This window comes from Oncorhynchus kisutch, linkage group LG28 (assembly GCF_002021735.2).
Source record: "Oncorhynchus kisutch isolate 150728-3 linkage group LG28, Okis_V2, whole genome shotgun sequence".
Taxonomy (NCBI): Eukaryota; Metazoa; Chordata; class Actinopteri; order Salmoniformes; family Salmonidae; genus Oncorhynchus; species Oncorhynchus kisutch.
In genome coordinates, this window is record NC_034201.2 from 22,340,129 (window position 1) to 22,358,878 (window position 18,750).

General features: G+C 41.3%; 1 protein-coding gene across 1 annotated transcript in view; it reads left to right on the plus strand.

Annotated features, from left to right (window-relative positions):
* Positions 1 to 264: 264 nt before the first annotated feature.
* Positions 265 to 18,750, plus strand: part of LOC109873440 (active breakpoint cluster region-related protein) — a 237,829-nt gene continuing 219,343 nt past the window's right edge. Inside the window, exon 1 of the mRNA XM_031808665.1 lies at positions 265 to 1,362. The gene's annotated coding sequence lies outside the window, so the exon portion shown is untranslated. The remainder of the gene's footprint in view (positions 1,363 to 18,750) is intronic.

The window sequence follows — 18,750 nt, forward strand, 5'->3', positions numbered from 1 at the left end:
CTCATTACTCCACGTGCTTAAACTAGCCTCGGCTGCGTCACTTTTGTTTTGATCCGACTTCGCTGTGGGCTTTGAACCGGGCTCCTGGATCACGCCCGGGAGGCAGCCCGGTTTCAAAACTAATGCAATCACATTTTATCCGGGTTTAAACTCCTTCCAGCGGGTTAACTCGGGCCAGATCGAATCCCCTCATTCCAAAAAGGAACGCCCCAACAAAATCACTTTGACTGTTGCATTTAATTGGTTTTACGTCACCACCTATCTGAATACCGGAAGCCGAAAGTTGTTTTTTTTATCTGGGTAAAGGAACACTGTATCATATGCCTGCGTGGGAGATGTAACAAGTGTGTGTAGTGCACCAGTACGACGAAGTGTCAAGTTTGGAATGAGTTTGTAGGATTCTTTTGCAGAGGAAAAGGTTCCACATGCGACAGAAACAACAATATAAACAGTATAATTTCCTCAAGGGTGGTTACATCGAATCGCTGATCTTCGCGGGGGAGATAATGTGGGAGCAAGATGAATTCGAAAAACATTGGAAGAATGAATTTCCTGACGGAGAAGCACCTAAAATGGATTTAACCTCGGTGGAAGATGTCGAGTCAGAGCTGGAGAAATGTAAATCGAATCTCAAAACGCTGCAGCAGGCGCTGTTGGAGGAGAAATTCAAGGTGATATATTTCCAGACCACCATCGCTCGACAGAAGAAAAGTTATGACAAGGTGATGTGGGAAGACGGTAAAGACGAAAACTTGAATCTTGAACATTTATTATCAAGGACAGAAACGGAAAGAAAATCGCTGATGACAAACGAAAAGCTAGACAGGGAATGTATGAAAGTTCTTGGTAATGGAAGCATGAAACTGCAGACGCCAGGCAGCAGAGGTACCAAACCAGAGCCGCCGATCAGGATCAGTAGCAGGACAAGTAAACCTATACCCCCCGCGCCCCCGCGCAAGTCCAGCTTCCAGAAACAAGTGAATACGATCTCATCCGAGCTCTCTCAAGCGGATGGAAACTGCATCGGCCGCATAGGGAAATTGAATTCCGTGAGCGAAAGCAACAGCAGAGAGGCCAGTGACCACGAATACGAGGATGCGGAGCTCAATGAGAATTTCGTAAAGGGCAACATGGTGACCCCCAACACGACCGTCAGAGACAGCCAGAGGTCGAACACCCACCGGGACACCCTGCGCCCGTTGCGCCACAGCAGGGACTTTGACTCCAGTGATGATGGGAGGTTGTCTCCTTCCTGCATTCCTGCGCACTTCAGGGCATCCCGTACCGGTGGGTCCGGGCGCAGCACTCCAGACAGACGCAGTGATGGCAACTTGAGTTCCGACCATGAAGACTCCTCTTCAGGTAAGATATCTATTTGTTTGGCCACATCAGTTGAGGTTTACACAGCCCTTTATCATGCATGTAAACCGGAAAGAGCTATTTGTAAAGTAATTGTTTAATGGCATGGGCACCATTAAGACAATGATGAGAGAATGCTATCGATGTATTGCACTGCATGGCAGCAACCTTGAAAGAGAGAGTGGCTGTGTAGTGTTGAAAAATGTGTTAAATAATCAGGTTCCACAATGGCAGGTACAACCATATTCCACATCGAAATAGTTTTAAAGTAGTTAATAACTTGACAGTTCACACATGACTAGGTGAGAGGAAGGAAAAGGTCTTGGAAACATTTGTCACTCATTTTGTGACACATCCCTCTGCTGTCATCTGTGTCAAAAGTATCTATATAGTTCTGTGATGCACATGTATTTGGGGAAATATGTCGGAGTGGGACTTGAAATGGATGAGTGGTTCATTAGGGACAGTGGAGAGAGCAGAGCTTCCTCCTCACGCTAATGACCTAGTGCCATAGCGATGACAATCTAAATGCCTGTGACACAATCCAGTCTGGCACTCAGACAACATCAGCCTCTGGAAGTCGGGGTGCGGAGGGAATTGTTATAACCAATGTAGCGGTCTAGCGTGGGCAAAAACATACATTTGTTAGAACATTTACTTGTTTCATAAAGAAGTGCACTGGGCCATTACTAGTCCTGTGTTATCTGTAGCGAGGGCTACATTGTTAGAGGAGAGACATGTAATCTTGTCAGTATATCCATAATCTTTGCTCCAGCTAAACTTGAAGAGGACAGTAGGTCTAACTACTTACAAAAAGAATGTTTAAAAAAATGGAAATGTTAGGTGCAGTGAAATGTGGTGGTCTGATGATGGTCTACTAAAGTAAGTAAATTACAGTATGACATGGAACCCAAACCGACTGTGCGCGTGCGCCTTTGTGCGCCATCGTGCATTGTATTTTGTCCCCCCACACCAAACGCGATCATGACACGCAGGTTAAAATATCAAAACAAACTCTGAACCAATTATATTAATTTGGGGACAGGTTGAAAAGCATTAAACATTTATGGCAATTTAGCTAGCTAGCTTGCACTTGCTAGCTAATTTGTCCTGGGATATAAACATTGAGTTGTTATTTGACCTGAACTGCACAAGGTCCTCTACTCCATCAATTAATCCACACACAAAATGGTCAACTGACTCATTTCTAGTAATTTCTCCTCCTTCCAGGCCTTTTTCTTCTGACTTTATATTGCGATTGGCAACTTTCATAAATTAGGTGCATTACCGCCACTGAGCTCGTTTGTCTTTCAGTCACCCATGTGTGTATAACCAATGAGGAGATGGCATGTGAGTACCTGCTTCTATAAACCAATGAGGAGATGGGAGAGGCAGGACTTGCAGCGTGATCTGCGTCACAAATAGAACCGACTTCTATTTAGCCCTTGGCAACGCAGATGCTCGCTGACGTGCGGGAGCAGTGTGGGTGCAATTATTGAATAATATAGATTTCTACATTTATTTTGCAACGGTCGCGCATTCGACGCGAGCGGTGTAGTCAGCCTGTTAGACTGTAAGATATATAAGGTAATTTCATCAAACTTGAGGCTCTCCATGCTTATTATTAGCTCATTCAACATATTTGCTTCTACTTCACATAATCCTGTTTTTAACAGTTTCCTTAACTGTTTTACATTCCCTGAGATCAACCAGAAATATTTCCTTGGCCAAATATGACCAGATTTGTATAACAAGGCTGCACGTGGTCTCTCGTTTGTGCACAGTCAAATTTTGCAGAGGCAAGAAGAAATGGGTAGGTCCTCTTTGGTTCAGTCCGGAGTGCACGGAGCTTAACTCCGCCACTTCTTACAATGTTGCTCATTTAGTGAAGTTAGATCATAGCTGAATCAATGTCTTGGGAGATCAGAATGATTAATTAGTATTTTACATAACATAACCAAAATGTAATGGCATAGTATAACTTTACTCTTACACCAAAAACAGAGATTTTAGGACATTTATCTCATATGGCCAAAACTCAACGGGGGGTTCTGACAAATGTTTTTATTCATGTATGCTACAATGTCCCGCAGAGTAAGTCATCATTATGTCCCCCCCCCCCCCAATGTTCTCTGTGTTATGTCAGTTGGTGGTAAACGGCTCTGAATGTGTCAGATGCAGACCATTTTCTTCAATGAGCTGTTGGAGTCAGTTGTGTTGTTGAGAGTGCTCAGCAGGAAACAGTTCAATGAGCTGTTGGAGTCAGTTGTGTTGTTGTGAGTGCTCAGCAGGAAACAGTTCTAAAAGAAACTTGCAAATGAGTCATTCTGAGAGCAGGTTACCTCACAAGGCCTGTCTTTGTGTACACTGAGTGAAAGACTGAGTGTGCTCCCAAAAGAAGGCATAAATGTTAGCCAGTTAGAGATGAGTGTTTGCAAATTTGTACTGCATCTTGAGTGAACAAAACATTAGGAACACTTTCAGAACATCCTCAGAACAGCCTCAATTCGTCGGGGCATGGACTCTACAAGATGTCGAAAGTGTCCCACAGGGATGCTGGCCCATGTTGACTTCAATGTTTCCCACAGTTGTCAAGTTGGCTGGATATCCTTTGGGTGATTGACCATTCTTCATACGCACAGGAATCTGTTGAGCGTGAAAACCCCAGCATTTCTTGACACTCAAACTGGTGTGCCTGGCACTTACAGTGCATTTGGAAAGTTTTCAGACCCCTGGACCTTTTCCACATTTTGTTACAGCATTATTCTAAAATTGATTAACATTTTCCCCTCATTAATCTACACACTACCCCATAATGACAAGGCAAAAACAGGTTTTTATAAAAATTATTATAATAAAAATTATTATTTTTTAAATCACATTTACATACAGTACCAGTCAAAAGTTTGGACGCCTACTTATTCAAGGATTTTTCATTATTTTGACTATTTTCTACATTTTAGAAGACATCAGAAACTATGAAATAACATACATAGAATCATGTAGTACCAAAAAAGATTTGGGCTGCAATCTGAGGTGCAGTTGATTGCAAATTCCTGAGGCTGATAACTCGAATGAACTTCTCCTCTGCGACAGAGGTAACTCTGGGTCTTCCTTTCCTGTGGCGGTTCTCATGAGAGCCTGTTTCATCATAGTGCTTGATAGTTTTTGCGACTGCACTTGAAGAAACATTCAAAGTTCTTGAAATGTTCCGGATGGACTGTTGTTTCTCTTTGCTTACTTGCGCTGTTCTTGCATAATACGGACTTGGTCTTTTACCAAATAGGGTTATCTTCTGGATACCACCCCTACCTTGTCACAACTGATTGTCTCAAATGTATTAAGAAGGAAAGGAATTTCACAAATGCATTTTTAACAGGGCACACCTGTTAATTGAAATGCATTCCAGGTGACTACCTCATGAAGGTGCTTGAGAGAATGCCAAGAGTGTGCAAAGCTGTCATCAAGACAAAGGGTGGCTACTTTGAAGAATCTAAAATTGATATTGATTTGTTCAACACTTTTTTGGTTACTATATGATTCCATGTTATATTTCATAGTTTTGATGTCTTCACTATTATTCTACAATGTAGAAAATAGTAAAAATAAAGAAACTCCCTTGAATGAGTGGGCGTGTCCAAACGTTTGACTGCTACTGTAAGTAGTCAGACTTTTTACTTGGTAATTTGACAAAGCACCTTTGGCAGTGATTACAGTCTTCTTGGGTATGACGCTACATGCTTGGCACACCTGTATTTGGAGTTACTTCCATCCTTCTCTGCAGATCCTCTCAAGCTCTGTCAGGTTGGATGGGGAGTGTCGCTGCACAGCTTTTTTCAGGTCTCTCCAGAGATGTTCGATCGGGTTAAAGTCCGGGCTCAGGCTGGGCCACTCAAGGACATTCAGAGACTTGCCCCGAAGCCTCTCCTGCTTTGTCTTGCCTGTGTGTGTTTAGGGTTGTTGTCCTTTTGGAAGGTTCTCTCATCTCCACAGTGGAACTCTGGCGCTCTGTCAGAGTGACCATTGTGTTGTTGGTCACCTCCCTGTCCAAGGCACTTTTCCCCTGATTGTTCAGTTTGGCCGAGTGGCCAGCTTTAGGAAGTGTCTGTGGTTCCAAACTTCTTCACATTTTAAGAATGATGGAGGCCACTGTGTTCTTGGGGACCTTCAATGCTGCAGAAATGTTTTGGTACCCTTCCCCAGATCTGTGCCTCGACACAATCCTCTCCCGGAGCTCTACAGACAATTCCTTCGACCTCATGGCTTGGTTTTTGCTCTGACATGCGTTGTCAACTGTGGGACCTTTATATAGACCGGTGTGTGCCTTTCCAAATCATGTCCAATCAATTGAATTTACCACAGGTGGACTCTAATCAAATTGTAGAAACATCTCAAGGATGACCAATGGAAACAGGATGCACCTGAGCTCAGTTTCGAGTCTTATAGCAAAGGGTCTGAATACTTGTAAATAAGGTATTTCAGTTTATTTTTAATACATTTGCAAACATTTCTAAAAAACTGTTTTAGCTTAGTTATTATGGGGTATTGTGTGGATTGAGGAACAAGATGTATTTAATCAATTTTATAATAAGGCTGTAACATAACAAAATGTGGAAAAAGTGAAGGGGTCTGAATGCTTTCCGAATGCACTGTATGTCGTGGTGCAATACTGTTTTGTATTTGTATCTATTATGGCTCCCCATTAGCTGCTGCCAAGGCAATTTTTAGGACTAACTTATTCCTTGCTTCCCATTCCGAAACTAACTGCAGCTCTTTAAGTGTTTTAGTCATTTGTCGCTGTAGTAGCTGAAGTTTATAGTGTTGAGTCATCCGCATACATAGACACACTGGCCTTACTCAAAGCCAGTGGCATGTTGTTAGTAAAGATAGAAAAAATCAAGGAGCCTAAACAGATACCCTGGGGAATTCCTGATTCTACCTGGATTGTTTGAGGCTTCCATTAAAGAACACCCTCTGTTTTCTGTTAGACAAGTAACTCTATCCACATTATAGCAGGGGTGTAAAGCCATAACTCAAGTTTTTCCAGCAGCAGACTATGATTGATAATGTCAAAAGCTGCACTGAAGTCTAACAAGACACTCCCCACAATCTATTTATTATGAATTTCTCTCAGCCAATCATCAGTCATTTGTGTAAGTGCTGTGCTTGTTGAGTGTCCTTGCCTATAAGTGTGCTGAAAGTCTGTTGTCAATTTGTTTACTGTGAAATAGCATTGTATCTGGTCAAACACAATTTTTTCCCAGAAGGTGACTAAGGGTTGGTAACAGGCTGTTTGGTCAGCTATTTGAGCCAGGAAAGGGGGATTTACTATTCTTGGGTAGCGGAATGACTTTAGCTTCCCTCCAGGCCTGAGGGCCCACACTTTCTAGTAAGCTGAAATTGAAGATCTGGCAAATAGGAGTGGCAACATCGTCCACTATTATCCTCAGTAATTTTCCATCCAGAATGTCAGACCCCGGTGTCTTGACATTGTTGATAGACAACAATAATTTCTTAATCTCTTCCACACGGACTTTACGGAATTCAAAAGTTTGGTCAGATATACTTGGATGTGTAGTGTCAATGTTTTGTTGCTGGCATGTCATCCCCAAGTTTGCTCATCTTGCCAATGGAAAAAGTAATTAAAGTAGTTGACAATTTCAGTCGGTTTTGTGAAAACTGATCCATCTGATTCAATGAATGATGGAGCTGTATTTTAAGGTGTTCTAAAGCTTTTTACTATCATTCTTTATATAATTTCTTTGTTTCATAGTATAGTTGATTTTTATTTAGCTTAGTCACATGATTTGTTAATTTGCAGTACATTTGCCAATCAGTTGGGCTGCCAAACTTTGCCATACCTTTTTCCTCAACCCTCTCAAACATAACATTTTTCAATTCCTCATCAATCCAAGGGGATTTAACAGTTTTTACAGTCATTTTCTTAATGGGTGTGTGCTTATTAGTAACTGGAATAAGAAATGTCATAAATGTCAAGTGTAGAATTAGGCGGCCCAAACTGTTGCATATACACTGACTCTGCATGCAATGAACGCAAGAGAAGTGACACAATTTCACCTGTTTAATATTGCCTGCTAACCTGGATTTATTTTAGCTAAATATGCAGGTTTAAAAATATATACTTCTGTGTATTGATTTTAAGAAAGGCATTGATCTTCATGGTTAGGTACACATTGGAGCAACGATACGCACCGCATCAATTATATGCAACGCAGGACACGCTAGATAAACTAGTAATATCATCAACCATGTGTAGTTAACTAGTGATTATGATTGATTGTTTTTTATAAGATAAGTTTAATGCTAGCTAGCAACTTACCTTGGCTTACTGCATTTGCGTAACAGGCAGTCTCCTTGTGGAGTGCAACGAGAGAGAGACAGGTCGTTATTGCGTTGGACTAGTTAACTGTAAGGTCAGCTTGGGGGATTCAATCTTGCAACAAGGTGAAAATCTGTCGTTCTGCCCCTGAACGAGGCAGTTAACCCACAGTTCCTAGGCCGCCATTGAAAATAAGAATGTGTTCTTAACTGACTTGCCTAGTTCAATAAAGATGAAATAAAATTTAAAAAGGCAAAATCGGTGTCCAAAAATACAGATTTCTGATTGTTATGAAAACCTAAAATCTGCCCCGATTAATCGGTCGACCTCTAGTCTTGAACCAGGTTGCAGGCACTGGTTACAGTTTGAAGCTTTTTCTTGAGTGGGCAGCTTGTTGAGAGCCAGTCAATATTTAAATCACCCAGAAAATGTACTTCTCTTTTGATATCACATGCATTTCACACATTATCGAGCTACTGACTTTTAGCACTTGGTGGTCTATAGCAGCTTCCCACCAGAATGGGCATTAGGTGAGGCAGATGAACCTAGGATGCTGGCCTTCTAGGCAGAGTTGCAAAGAAAAAGCCATATCTCAGACTGGCCAATGAAAAGAAAAGATTATGATGGGCAAAGGAACACAGACACTGTACAAAGGAACTCTGCAGACTTGTGAGGTGTCTGTTTCTCAAACTAGACACTCTAATGTACTTACTTGTCCTCTTGCTCAGTTGTGCACTGGGGCCTCCCACTCCTCTTTCTATTCTGGTTAGAGCAAGTTTGCGCTGTTCTGTGAAGGGAGCAGTACACAGCATTGTACAAGATCAACAGTTCCTTGGCAATTTCTCACATGGAATAACCCACAAATGCTGATGAAGGCCAGTTGTATTGCTTCTTTAATCAGAACAACAGTTTTCAGCTGTGCTAACATAATTGGAAAAGGGTTTTCTAATGATCAATTAGCCTTTTAAAATTATCAACTTGGATTAGCTAACACAATGTGTCATTGGAACACAGGAGTGATGGTTGCTAATAATGGGCCTATGGCAAATTGTTTTTATGGAATATCTAAGTTTCCAGCTACAATAGTAATTTATAACATTAGCAATGTCTACACTGTATTTCTGATCAATTTGATGTTATTTTAATGGACAACCAATGTGCTTTTATTTCAACAACAAGGACATTTCTAAGTGACCCCAAACTTTTGAACGGTAGTGTATATTTCTACTCTATCCACCAAACAACTGACAAGGCATTCTGTTTTGGTTAGCCTAATGCTATTAGAACTGGGTTAAACTGAACAACATGGCTGCTGTACTTTTCACAAGTGTTCCTTTGGAAGAGTGAACAAACCTGTGTTTGTTACGTTGCTGGAGATTCCTTTTATATCATGTTCATAAGACAAACTATTTATTCCCTCCTTTTCCACGTCTCCCTCTCAGAAATGCAGGGCCTGTCGAGGCCCATCCTGCTCTGCCTGTCTGCTCACAAAACAGCCAGCTCTAACTCAGATGTGTGCGTGCCTGCCCATCCATGGAATACTTTAGTATACTTAGGGGCAATTCCTCGGTAACAGTAACATTTTCCAATTCAGAACATTCAAAACAAAAGTGAAAAGATATTAGACAGCAAAAGGACAAAGTGACAGTAACAGACAAGCGTAAATAAATACATAATAATAATTGTATATACAAACATACAATAAGTCATAATAGAGTAAAATTTATAATATGAGACATTGGACCGTAAGCCACATATATTATACATTAATTGTGAAACATTATATAAGGGTTATATAGAGATTCAATCAATGTGATGTGGGGGGAGATTCTCTATAGTCAAAAGGTTGCCAAATTCTGTAAAATGTTTCAAACTTATTCCTCAAGCAGTAAGTGATTTTCTCCAGTGGGATACAACTATTAACTTCCGATCGCCACATTGCAACTGGCAGGGGGGAATCAGATTTCCATTTCAAGGCAATATATTGGCAATCGCTAGCAATATTTCTGTTAGCTTTATAGTATGGCTTTGCCTAAGATTGGTGTTAGTAAAGTTACCCAGTAGACAGACCTCCGGGTCGAAATGGAATGCAACCCCGTGAATTGAGGATATGGTATCGCAGACCCCCTGCCAGAAACCGTGTAGTTTTGAACACTGCCAAGTGGAATGGAGGAATGTTCCTTCATCTGAGCCACATCTAAAACATAGGGAGAAGATATCAGGGTGATGAAGGAAATTAAACTGGATCAGTCTGTATCTGGAGTTCAATGTGGATGTAACACCATCCCTGCATAGGTCACTCCATAGACCCTCATCAAGATCAATACCCAGATCTTTTCTAAATAGGGGTTTACCTAGCTCAGGCAGTGTTTGTCCTGAAATAAGAGCATTGTAAACCCTGGAAATGGTCTTGAATAGTGGTTGGTCTGCGTGGCAAAGTTGTTCAATAGGTGACATCTTAGGTAGGTTCCATTGTCCCTTGAGAGTCACCCTAATAAAGTTTTGTAGTTGTAGGTAGCTAAAGAAGTCCCTGTTTGGCAAGTGGTATTTCTGTTTCAGCTGATCAAACGATATAAGAACTCCCTCCTCATAACAATGTTCCAGAAGAGTGATCCCCTTATCAGACCATGGTCTAAAGTTAATACTGGAAAAACCTAGGAATCAATCTATTGTTCCATGAAGGGGTTTTAGGAGAAAGGAATCCCTCTCGTCCGAACAGCTCGTGCAGTTTGCACTATGCCAGGACAGAATGTATCATTAAACGGTTGTCTGTGATGGTTTTTATAGATTTTCTGTCCCATTTGTAAAATAATTCTGCCCTCGTGTCATCATTTACAGTGCCTTGCGAAAGTATTCGGCCCCTTTGAACTTTGCGACCTTTTGCCACATTTCAGGCTTCAAACATAAAGATATAAAACTGTATTTTTTTGTGAAGAATCAACAACAAGTGGGACACAATCATGAAGTGGAACGACATTTATTGGATATTTCAAACTTTTTTAACAAATCAAAAACTGAAAAATTGGGCGTGCAAAATTATTCAGCCCCTTTACTTTCAGTGCAGCAAACTCTCTCCAGAAGTTCAGTGAGGATCTCTGAATGATCCAATGTTGACCTAAATGACTAATGATGATAAATACAATCCACCTGTGTGTAATCAAGTCTCCGTATAAATGCACCTGCACTGTGATAGTCTCAGAGGTCCGTTAAAAGCGCAGAGAGCATCATGAAGAACAAGGAACACACCAGGCAGGTCCGAGATACTGTTGTGAAGAAGTTTAAAGCCGGATTTGGATACAAAAAGATTTCCCAAGCTTTAAACATCCCAAGGAGCACTGTGCAAGCGATAATATTGAAATGGAAGGAGTATCAGACCACTGCAAATCTACCAAGACCTGGCCGTCCCTCTAAACTTTCAGCTCATACAAGGAGAAGACTGATCAGAGATGCAGCCAAGAGGCCCATGATCACTCTGGATGAACTGCAGAGATCTACAGCTGAGGTGGGAGACTCTGTCTATAGGACAACAATCAGTCGTATATTGCACAAATCTGGCCTTTATGGAAGAGTGGCAAGAAGAAAGCCATTAATTAAAGATATCCATAAAAAGTGTTGTTTAAAGTTTGCCACAAGCCACCTGGGAGACACACCAAACATGTGGAAGAAGGTGCTCTGGTCAGATGAAACCAAAACGTTCTAATAGCCTCAGCCAACGGTTCGATGGCAAAGAGGTGGGGGCTAATTGGGCAACCTTGTTTGTTCCCCCTATAGAGAGGGAAAGAGAAGGAAGTAATCCCATTGGTAGCAATCCTAGCTTTAGGAGATTTGTAGAGTGATTTTATCAAATTTACAAACACGTAAATTGGCCATTCAACCCTATCAAAGGTATGGCCATTCAACCCTATCAAAGGCATTTTCAGCGTTGAGGGAGACTGCGACACAAGGTATTTTGTTTTTGTTAGCAAGGTGAATTATATCAAAGAACCTTCTGAGATTATTGGAGGACAATCTATTAATTATGAAGCCAGTCGGATCTGGGTTGACCAACAGGGGAAGACATGACTCCAGTCTTAGCTAGCATCTTGGTGACCAGGAGGCGCACCTTAGCGGGTTTTTCCCTTTCTTGTGGATTACAGTAATCACTGCTTGAGAGAAAGACTCTGGAAAGCAGTTGTCTTCCCTGGCTTTTTTAAGTACCTCCATAAGGTAGGGGACCAACAGCTCCCTAAATTCTTTATAGAACTCTGGAGGGAAGCCATCCTCCCCGGGAGATTTATTAGAAGGTAAGGATTTAATGGCCTCCAACAATTCAGGAACTGAAGTGTTCACTCAAGCGCTCTCGGTCTTCCTCTGACAAGCTTTGGAGGTTGAGATTGGAGAGAAAGGAGTCGATCTCTGATAGATCATCGCTTGATTAGGAAGTGTAGAGGTCTTCGTAGTATTTCTTAAAAGTATCATTAATTTCAGTTGGGTCGAAAGATATCTCATTAGTAAGAGTTTCTATAGCATTAATTGTCCTCTTACTTTCCTCTGCTTTCAGTTGCCATGCCAATACTTGGTGTGCTTTCTCTCCAAACTCGTAATAACGCTGTTTTGATTTAGTGATGGCCTTCTCAGCTTGATATGTGTTCAGAATATTATATTTCCGTTTTTTATTCACCAAATGCCTGTATAGATCTTTAGTCGGGCCTCTTTGTTAGGTATTCTCTAGCTCAGATTTCAGATTCAAGGACATTCAGTTCCGCACCATGTTTTCTCTTCAGCCCTTTAGTATAGGAAATGATCTGTCCCCCCAGATAGGCTTTCAATGTGTCCCAAAGAATGAAACTGTCAGGAGCGGAGGGTTTGTTTGTCAAAGTAAAAATATAGATATGCTCTTTGATGATTGCACAAAATTCAGGTTGCTTTAGGAGTGTAGAATTTAGTCTCCATCTATATGCTCAATTTACCTTGGTAGGAATGGAGATTGCTTAGTGACCATTCTCCTCTGGTATTATCAATCTGGGGAGATACTCGATATCTAACACTCTATGAAACATTTGGGTCGAAAGTAAAAAGTTGTCTATGCGTGTGGGTGTGAATAAAAAGAGTAGTCTCTATCCTGTGGGTGCAACTGTCTCCAGATGTCTAACAAATTAAGATATTTCATGAATGACATGGTGAGCTTGCCAGGTTTGGTAAGAAGTGAGGGTTTATCAGAGGACCTATCAAGAACTGTATCTAAACAAAAATTAAAATCTCCTCCAACCAGTAGCCATCCTGGTGGTGCTTGAGCGACCTGAAGGAAGACATTCTGAATAAACATATGGTCATCGAAGTTAGGTGCATAAATAGGGTCCAAGACTGAAAACATATGCCCCCGCACCAAAGCAAACCTGCCCGAGGAATCAGAGATGGTGTTGTTGATGCAGAAGGAGATGTGTCTACTTAGCAACATTTCAGTTCCTCTTGCTTTGGAGTTAAGAGGACGCAAAAACCTGACCTACCCATTCCCTCTTCAATTTCTTGTGTTCACTGGCTGTAAGATGTATTTCTTGTAAAAACACAAGTCGGCCTTTAATTTCTTAAAGTATGTATACTCTCTTCCTCATAATCGGGCTGTTAAGACCTTTTACGTTGAATGTGACGTATTTTAGTGGATTAAACAGGTTGGGTTTCAAATATGTAACCGAATGGATCTCTCATATGTAATTAGTCAGGAAATGTTTCAACTTTAGTTTGAACACTAAAGTCACCTATGTGTCTCTTTAGGGAGGAAACAACAAACATATAATTTTTTTTTTTTGAAATCCCACCCCGATTGTCGGACTGAAACAACAATCCCAACAATCAAACATGAATACACTTGTAGAGATACGTTGCTGCTCGCTTTCCATCTTGCTCTTACTAGCTAAACCTTGGTGTAAACTAAAACCAGCGAGCTCTCTAAGTTGAAAACAAACGTTGTGAATAGACATTTATGGCTGAATATTTACTGCCCACACTAAGGGCTGCTTGAGTCTCTTTTCAGGAGAGGAGAAACATAAATGGGGGGAGCAGTGGGCCTAAGACCACTAATTTGCTTTGCCCAGTGGATATTGACTATACCAAAATATACTCTCCTGTAAAATGTAATAGAACTCACCCCGGGGAAAAAACGGTTAGTTGAAAATGGACAAATCAATAACAGCAATCGAATAGCGGGGTAAACGGATTCATATTCCAAGACCATATCAGCAGTGCAGTCCCAGGTAAGCACAGATAAGAAAAAAAGAAAAAACCAGAGAGACCATCCTGGTTCAGACGTGGTTCAGTTCTTTGAGAAAAGTGAACACTTCTCCCGGTGTGTTGAAGAGATGGCTTCGGCCTTTGTACTGACCTTTCATCCGCGCAGGGTGGATGAGGTAGCCGTTGATGTTCTTCTCCTTCAGTGCTTTGGCGGCATGTCTGAACTGTTTGCGACGTCTGGCGAGATCCGCGCTCAAAGCCGGGAAAATGCTGACTCTTGCCATCGATGGTGATGTCCCCTATGGCTCTTGCGAGTTGCAGTATCTTCTCTCTGTCCTAGAAATGGAGGAAGCTGATCAGGACGGCCCGTGGGGGCTCATCTGGCCTGGGTTTCGGCGCTGATGTTCTGTGGTCGCGTTCGATTTCCAACAGCTTGGCGAAGTTGATTATGTCTAGGACATCTGGGATCCATTGAGTGAAGAAACGGACTGGGTCACGGCCCTCGCTGTCCTCTTTCAATCCCACCACACGGTTAGTACTACGTCTGTTCTGGTTCTCCATCTGGTCTACCTTGTTTTTGAGGTAGGCATTGTCCTTCTGCAGTTGTATCAGAACCTGGTCATGTTGAGCGACTGTATCTTCAACTGTGTTAATGCACAACTCTGCCTCAGTCATTCTCAAAAGGAGATCATTCATGGAGGATTTCAGGTTGTCAATGGAAGAATGGAGTTCAGCCCATTTCTTGTAAATTTTCAGAGAAAGACCTTTGTTACCATCCCGAATTTCCCAGAGGAGAGGAGCCAGCATGTCGGCAGGCTCGCAAGAGCCTTTGAAGAGCTCGGTTTGTCAACGTCTGCTCAGCACGTCTGGCATCACGTGCTTCCTCAGACAAATCTTTTACTTTAAAATGTATGCCAAACAAAACCAATGATTGCAAAACAATGCATACAATACATTGGGAAGATAAACAATTAAACAATTTCTACAACCATACAACTCTGCACATGGACAACTTCTAAAGCTGCATTATGTAACTTTTTGGGGTGACTTGACTCAATTCATGTAGGTATTAGTTATAGATCTCATTGAAATCATGTCTATGAAGCGGTCAATTTGTTCTATGTGCGCTATTTCTATGCTTCCTGTGTTTAAGTTTAGTTCTTGCATCTTTTACTTTCGGGTTTTGTACACCAGCTGAAAATATAATATTTTTAGTTATGGAAAATATGTTAGTGATTTAGATTTCACTATGATTCTCTACACTATACTTGCTTGTTTTGTCACAAACTGAAATTAAGTATTAGAATTTTAGCAGCCAGGAAATGGCGGAGAGATTTCTGCGTAGTGCATCTTCAACAATTTCCACTGAAAATTTGGCAAAAACTAATTTATTTGAAGAACAGTGCAGATGTAAAGTTTGGTAACAGAATGACAAGCAGCACAAACCACGTCTGCAAATTTAGTCAGATTTTGAAATTATGATTTACAACGAAAGCAATCCAAGCGTTTGTCAGTTTATCGATCGCATGATAAACATTAAGTACACTTAGCATCAGGTAGCTCGGTCACGAAAATCAGAAAAGCAATCAAATTAATCGTTTACCTTTGATCTTTGGATGTTTTCACTCACGAGACTCCCAGTTACACAACAAATGTTCCGTTTGTTCCACAAAGATGATTTTTATATCCAAAATACCTCCGTTTGTCGCGTTTATGTTCAGAAATCCACAGGAAAGAGCGGTCACGACAACACAGACAAATTCCAAATAGTATCTGTAATGTCCACAGAAACATGTCAAATGTTTTTTTATAATCAATCCTCAGGTTGTTTTTAAAATATATAATCGATAATATATCAACCTCAAATGTCTTTCACAGTAGGAGAGGGGAAAACAATGGCTGTCCAAATTCTGTTGCCGAGCAAAAATCATGTGACCACTTGACGCGATGTTATCGCTCTGGCTCATTTTTCAAAATAAAAGCCTGAAACCATGTCTGAAGACTGACACCTTGAGGAAGCGATAGGAAAAGGAATGTGGTTGATATCCCTTTAAATGGAGCAAAGGGAAGCTATGGGTCATGGAGTTTTCAAAATAGAAGCTACTTCCTGCTTTGATTTTCCTCAGGGTTTCACCTGCAATATCAGTTCTGTTATACTCACAGACAATATTTGACAGTTTTGGAAACCTTAGTGTTTTCTATCCAATACTATCCAATAATATGCATATATTAGCAACTGAGACTGAGGAGCTGGCCGTTTACAATCGGCACCTTTTCATCCAAGCTAATCAATACTGCCCCTGCATCCATATGAAGTTAATGTTTAAGAACTATCAGGCAGTGTAGTCAGCTATAACCTTAGAGATAAGGAATGCAATATTATTCTGCATTTTAAGTTGTTTTTAAGTTAGGTTATTTTTCTACCTAGCTCTGTTTTGGACGTTGAAACTTACCAATAGCAACGTGTAGCCTGTGTTCGAAACACCCTAGTCTTGTCCATTTGTTCAGCTCCAATGCTTTGACCATGTTCGATCTGCTGTCATACATACTTGACACAACTCTTTCAAGCCCCAGGATGAAGGTGCCTCTCTCATCCCAGCTACAGTTATTTCTCCCATGTGGTCGTCTGGGAAATGAGAGGTCAGAAGGCATTCGCTTCACAGCTTCCAGTTGTCGTCAATGTAATGAATCGTGAGGCTAATGTATGGCTCTGTGGTCTGGCTTGACCATAAGTTTGCAGTGACAGAGAAGAATGCAGCGTTATGGATTTTGTTGGCAACTCTGTCCAGACATTCTGTGTAGAGTTTTGGCAGACATGTTTTGCTGAAGTATTTACAGCTTGGGATCTCGTATCTTGGGTCTAGAGTTCAAATGAACTTTCTGAAACAGTCTTTTGCTATGTGATACATAATTTAACTCTTATCTCATTCCACTTGTTACTCTTCTTGTCATAGGGAGTACCACTAATGAATGATGCGTTGAGTGATAGCTGAGTGCGGGTCTGGCTTGAAGATTTCTTGGGACTTGCTCCACTGCTCCGGGGATTTGTTGCATGGATTCTGGTAGATGCTTCAAATTCTCGCACATGCAGGGTTTTCAGGCAGTGACAAAGATTGCTGGTGTTTCCACCTTTGGCTGGCACAATGCGTCAACACAACTTACACAGTACTGTTTGTTAATGAGGTCTTAAAGCCAAACCAGTTTCCAACTAATTCTTTGTCATCCTGCAAATTTTAAATGTAACCTTTTAATTAGGCAAGTCAGTTAAGAACAAATTCTTATTTACAATGACCACCTACCGGGGAACAGTGGGTTAACTGCCTTGTTCAGGGGCAGAACAACAGATTTTTATTTTATTTTTTACCTTGTTAGCTTGGGGATTCGATCCAGCAACCTTTCGGTTACTGGCCCAACGCAAATCACCCTCAATAGTGTCATTTTACTTGTTTTCAGTCGTCCTCAATGCTTGATTTTCGGACACTTTTGCTAATTAAAGGAGTTTACTTCACTAAATGTTTGCTTACTCTGCAGTTGCGCATGCTTGTTTGTTGTATGTTTTTAGTGAAAGAGAAACATTTTGAACTAGCCCACTAGCCTGTATCACTCGACTGAAATGTTGAATTAAACAAAAACACCTTATTTCATACATTTGATTAATTTAGCATGATATGCACGATATGGCAAAATCCATATCATGGCACAACACCATACCGGTATTCATGTTCATACCGGTATACTGCACACCCCTTTGTGTGTGTGTGTGTGTGTGTCAAACACTGACCGCTTATTACAGTACAGTAAACTATATGGTAGTGCTGGGACGATACCAGTATCCATACTTGTTACGGTCGTGGCAAGCAAACAAAACACCAAGCGGATTTGACTACTTTAGGAAAACATTTGTTGTCATCCAGAGTCAGAGTGATTTTCCAAGTTGAAGCACATCATATTTTACATACAGCAGGTTTTTAAAGGACCGAAGAGTTACGTCTGCTTCGTGTTTTCATTTTTGACATAGAAAAAATATTGCGATACTGGTATCATCATTATTTTCAAATTTGAGTTTCTCTTTCCAAACAAACGTAGGCTACACATCATAGGATAATTGATGTGGCTTATGTCATTATTTAGTTACTTTGTAAGGAGACAGTTGAGACATTTTCAATTATTATAGGCATTTAGAGAATGTGCTTATTTGGATGTCAAGCTGCTGGCTGTTACTGCCAGTTCTCAATGGCCTGTCTGTGGCGTTACCTTGGTGATCAGTGTGTCATCGTGGCAGCTCGGCCGCTTCTTGCAGTACCTCGTCTGCCTTTGTCAATATGAGCAGAAGATGGGCAGTAGCCCACCACACACCATAGCCTGCGCTGAAGGTGTGAACTTTAAGCCCAGGCTTACTCTCTAAGCAGCTGAGCTCAAGTGAAGGCAGTGTGGAGAGAAGCTGGCTACACCGTCACTTTTAAAGGTGTAGTCTTTTTATAGGCCGATATGTCTGTTCCCAGGCCTATATGATGTCACTGCCACACTTGTTATTTCCACCATGTAGGTCTAGACTAGTCATCCACCTGCCTCTCAATCACTCTCTTAGGATCCCTAGGGTTTAGTGGGCTACTCTTTGTGACGTGATGATGTCATCATGTCTGTGGGTCATTCAGATCATGCTGTGCCCTGCTTGTCCTCTCAGTTCCTTCATTGACTCGGGTTGGCAACACTGGAGTCAGCTCATCCCCTTCACTCAAAATCCAGTCACAGCAGCAGCCAGACAAGGGGAAAGAGACTTCTTCAGAAGAAAAACTGATAGATGTGGGGTCTCTTTTTATAAACAATAGTCTGTTGGTCCCTCA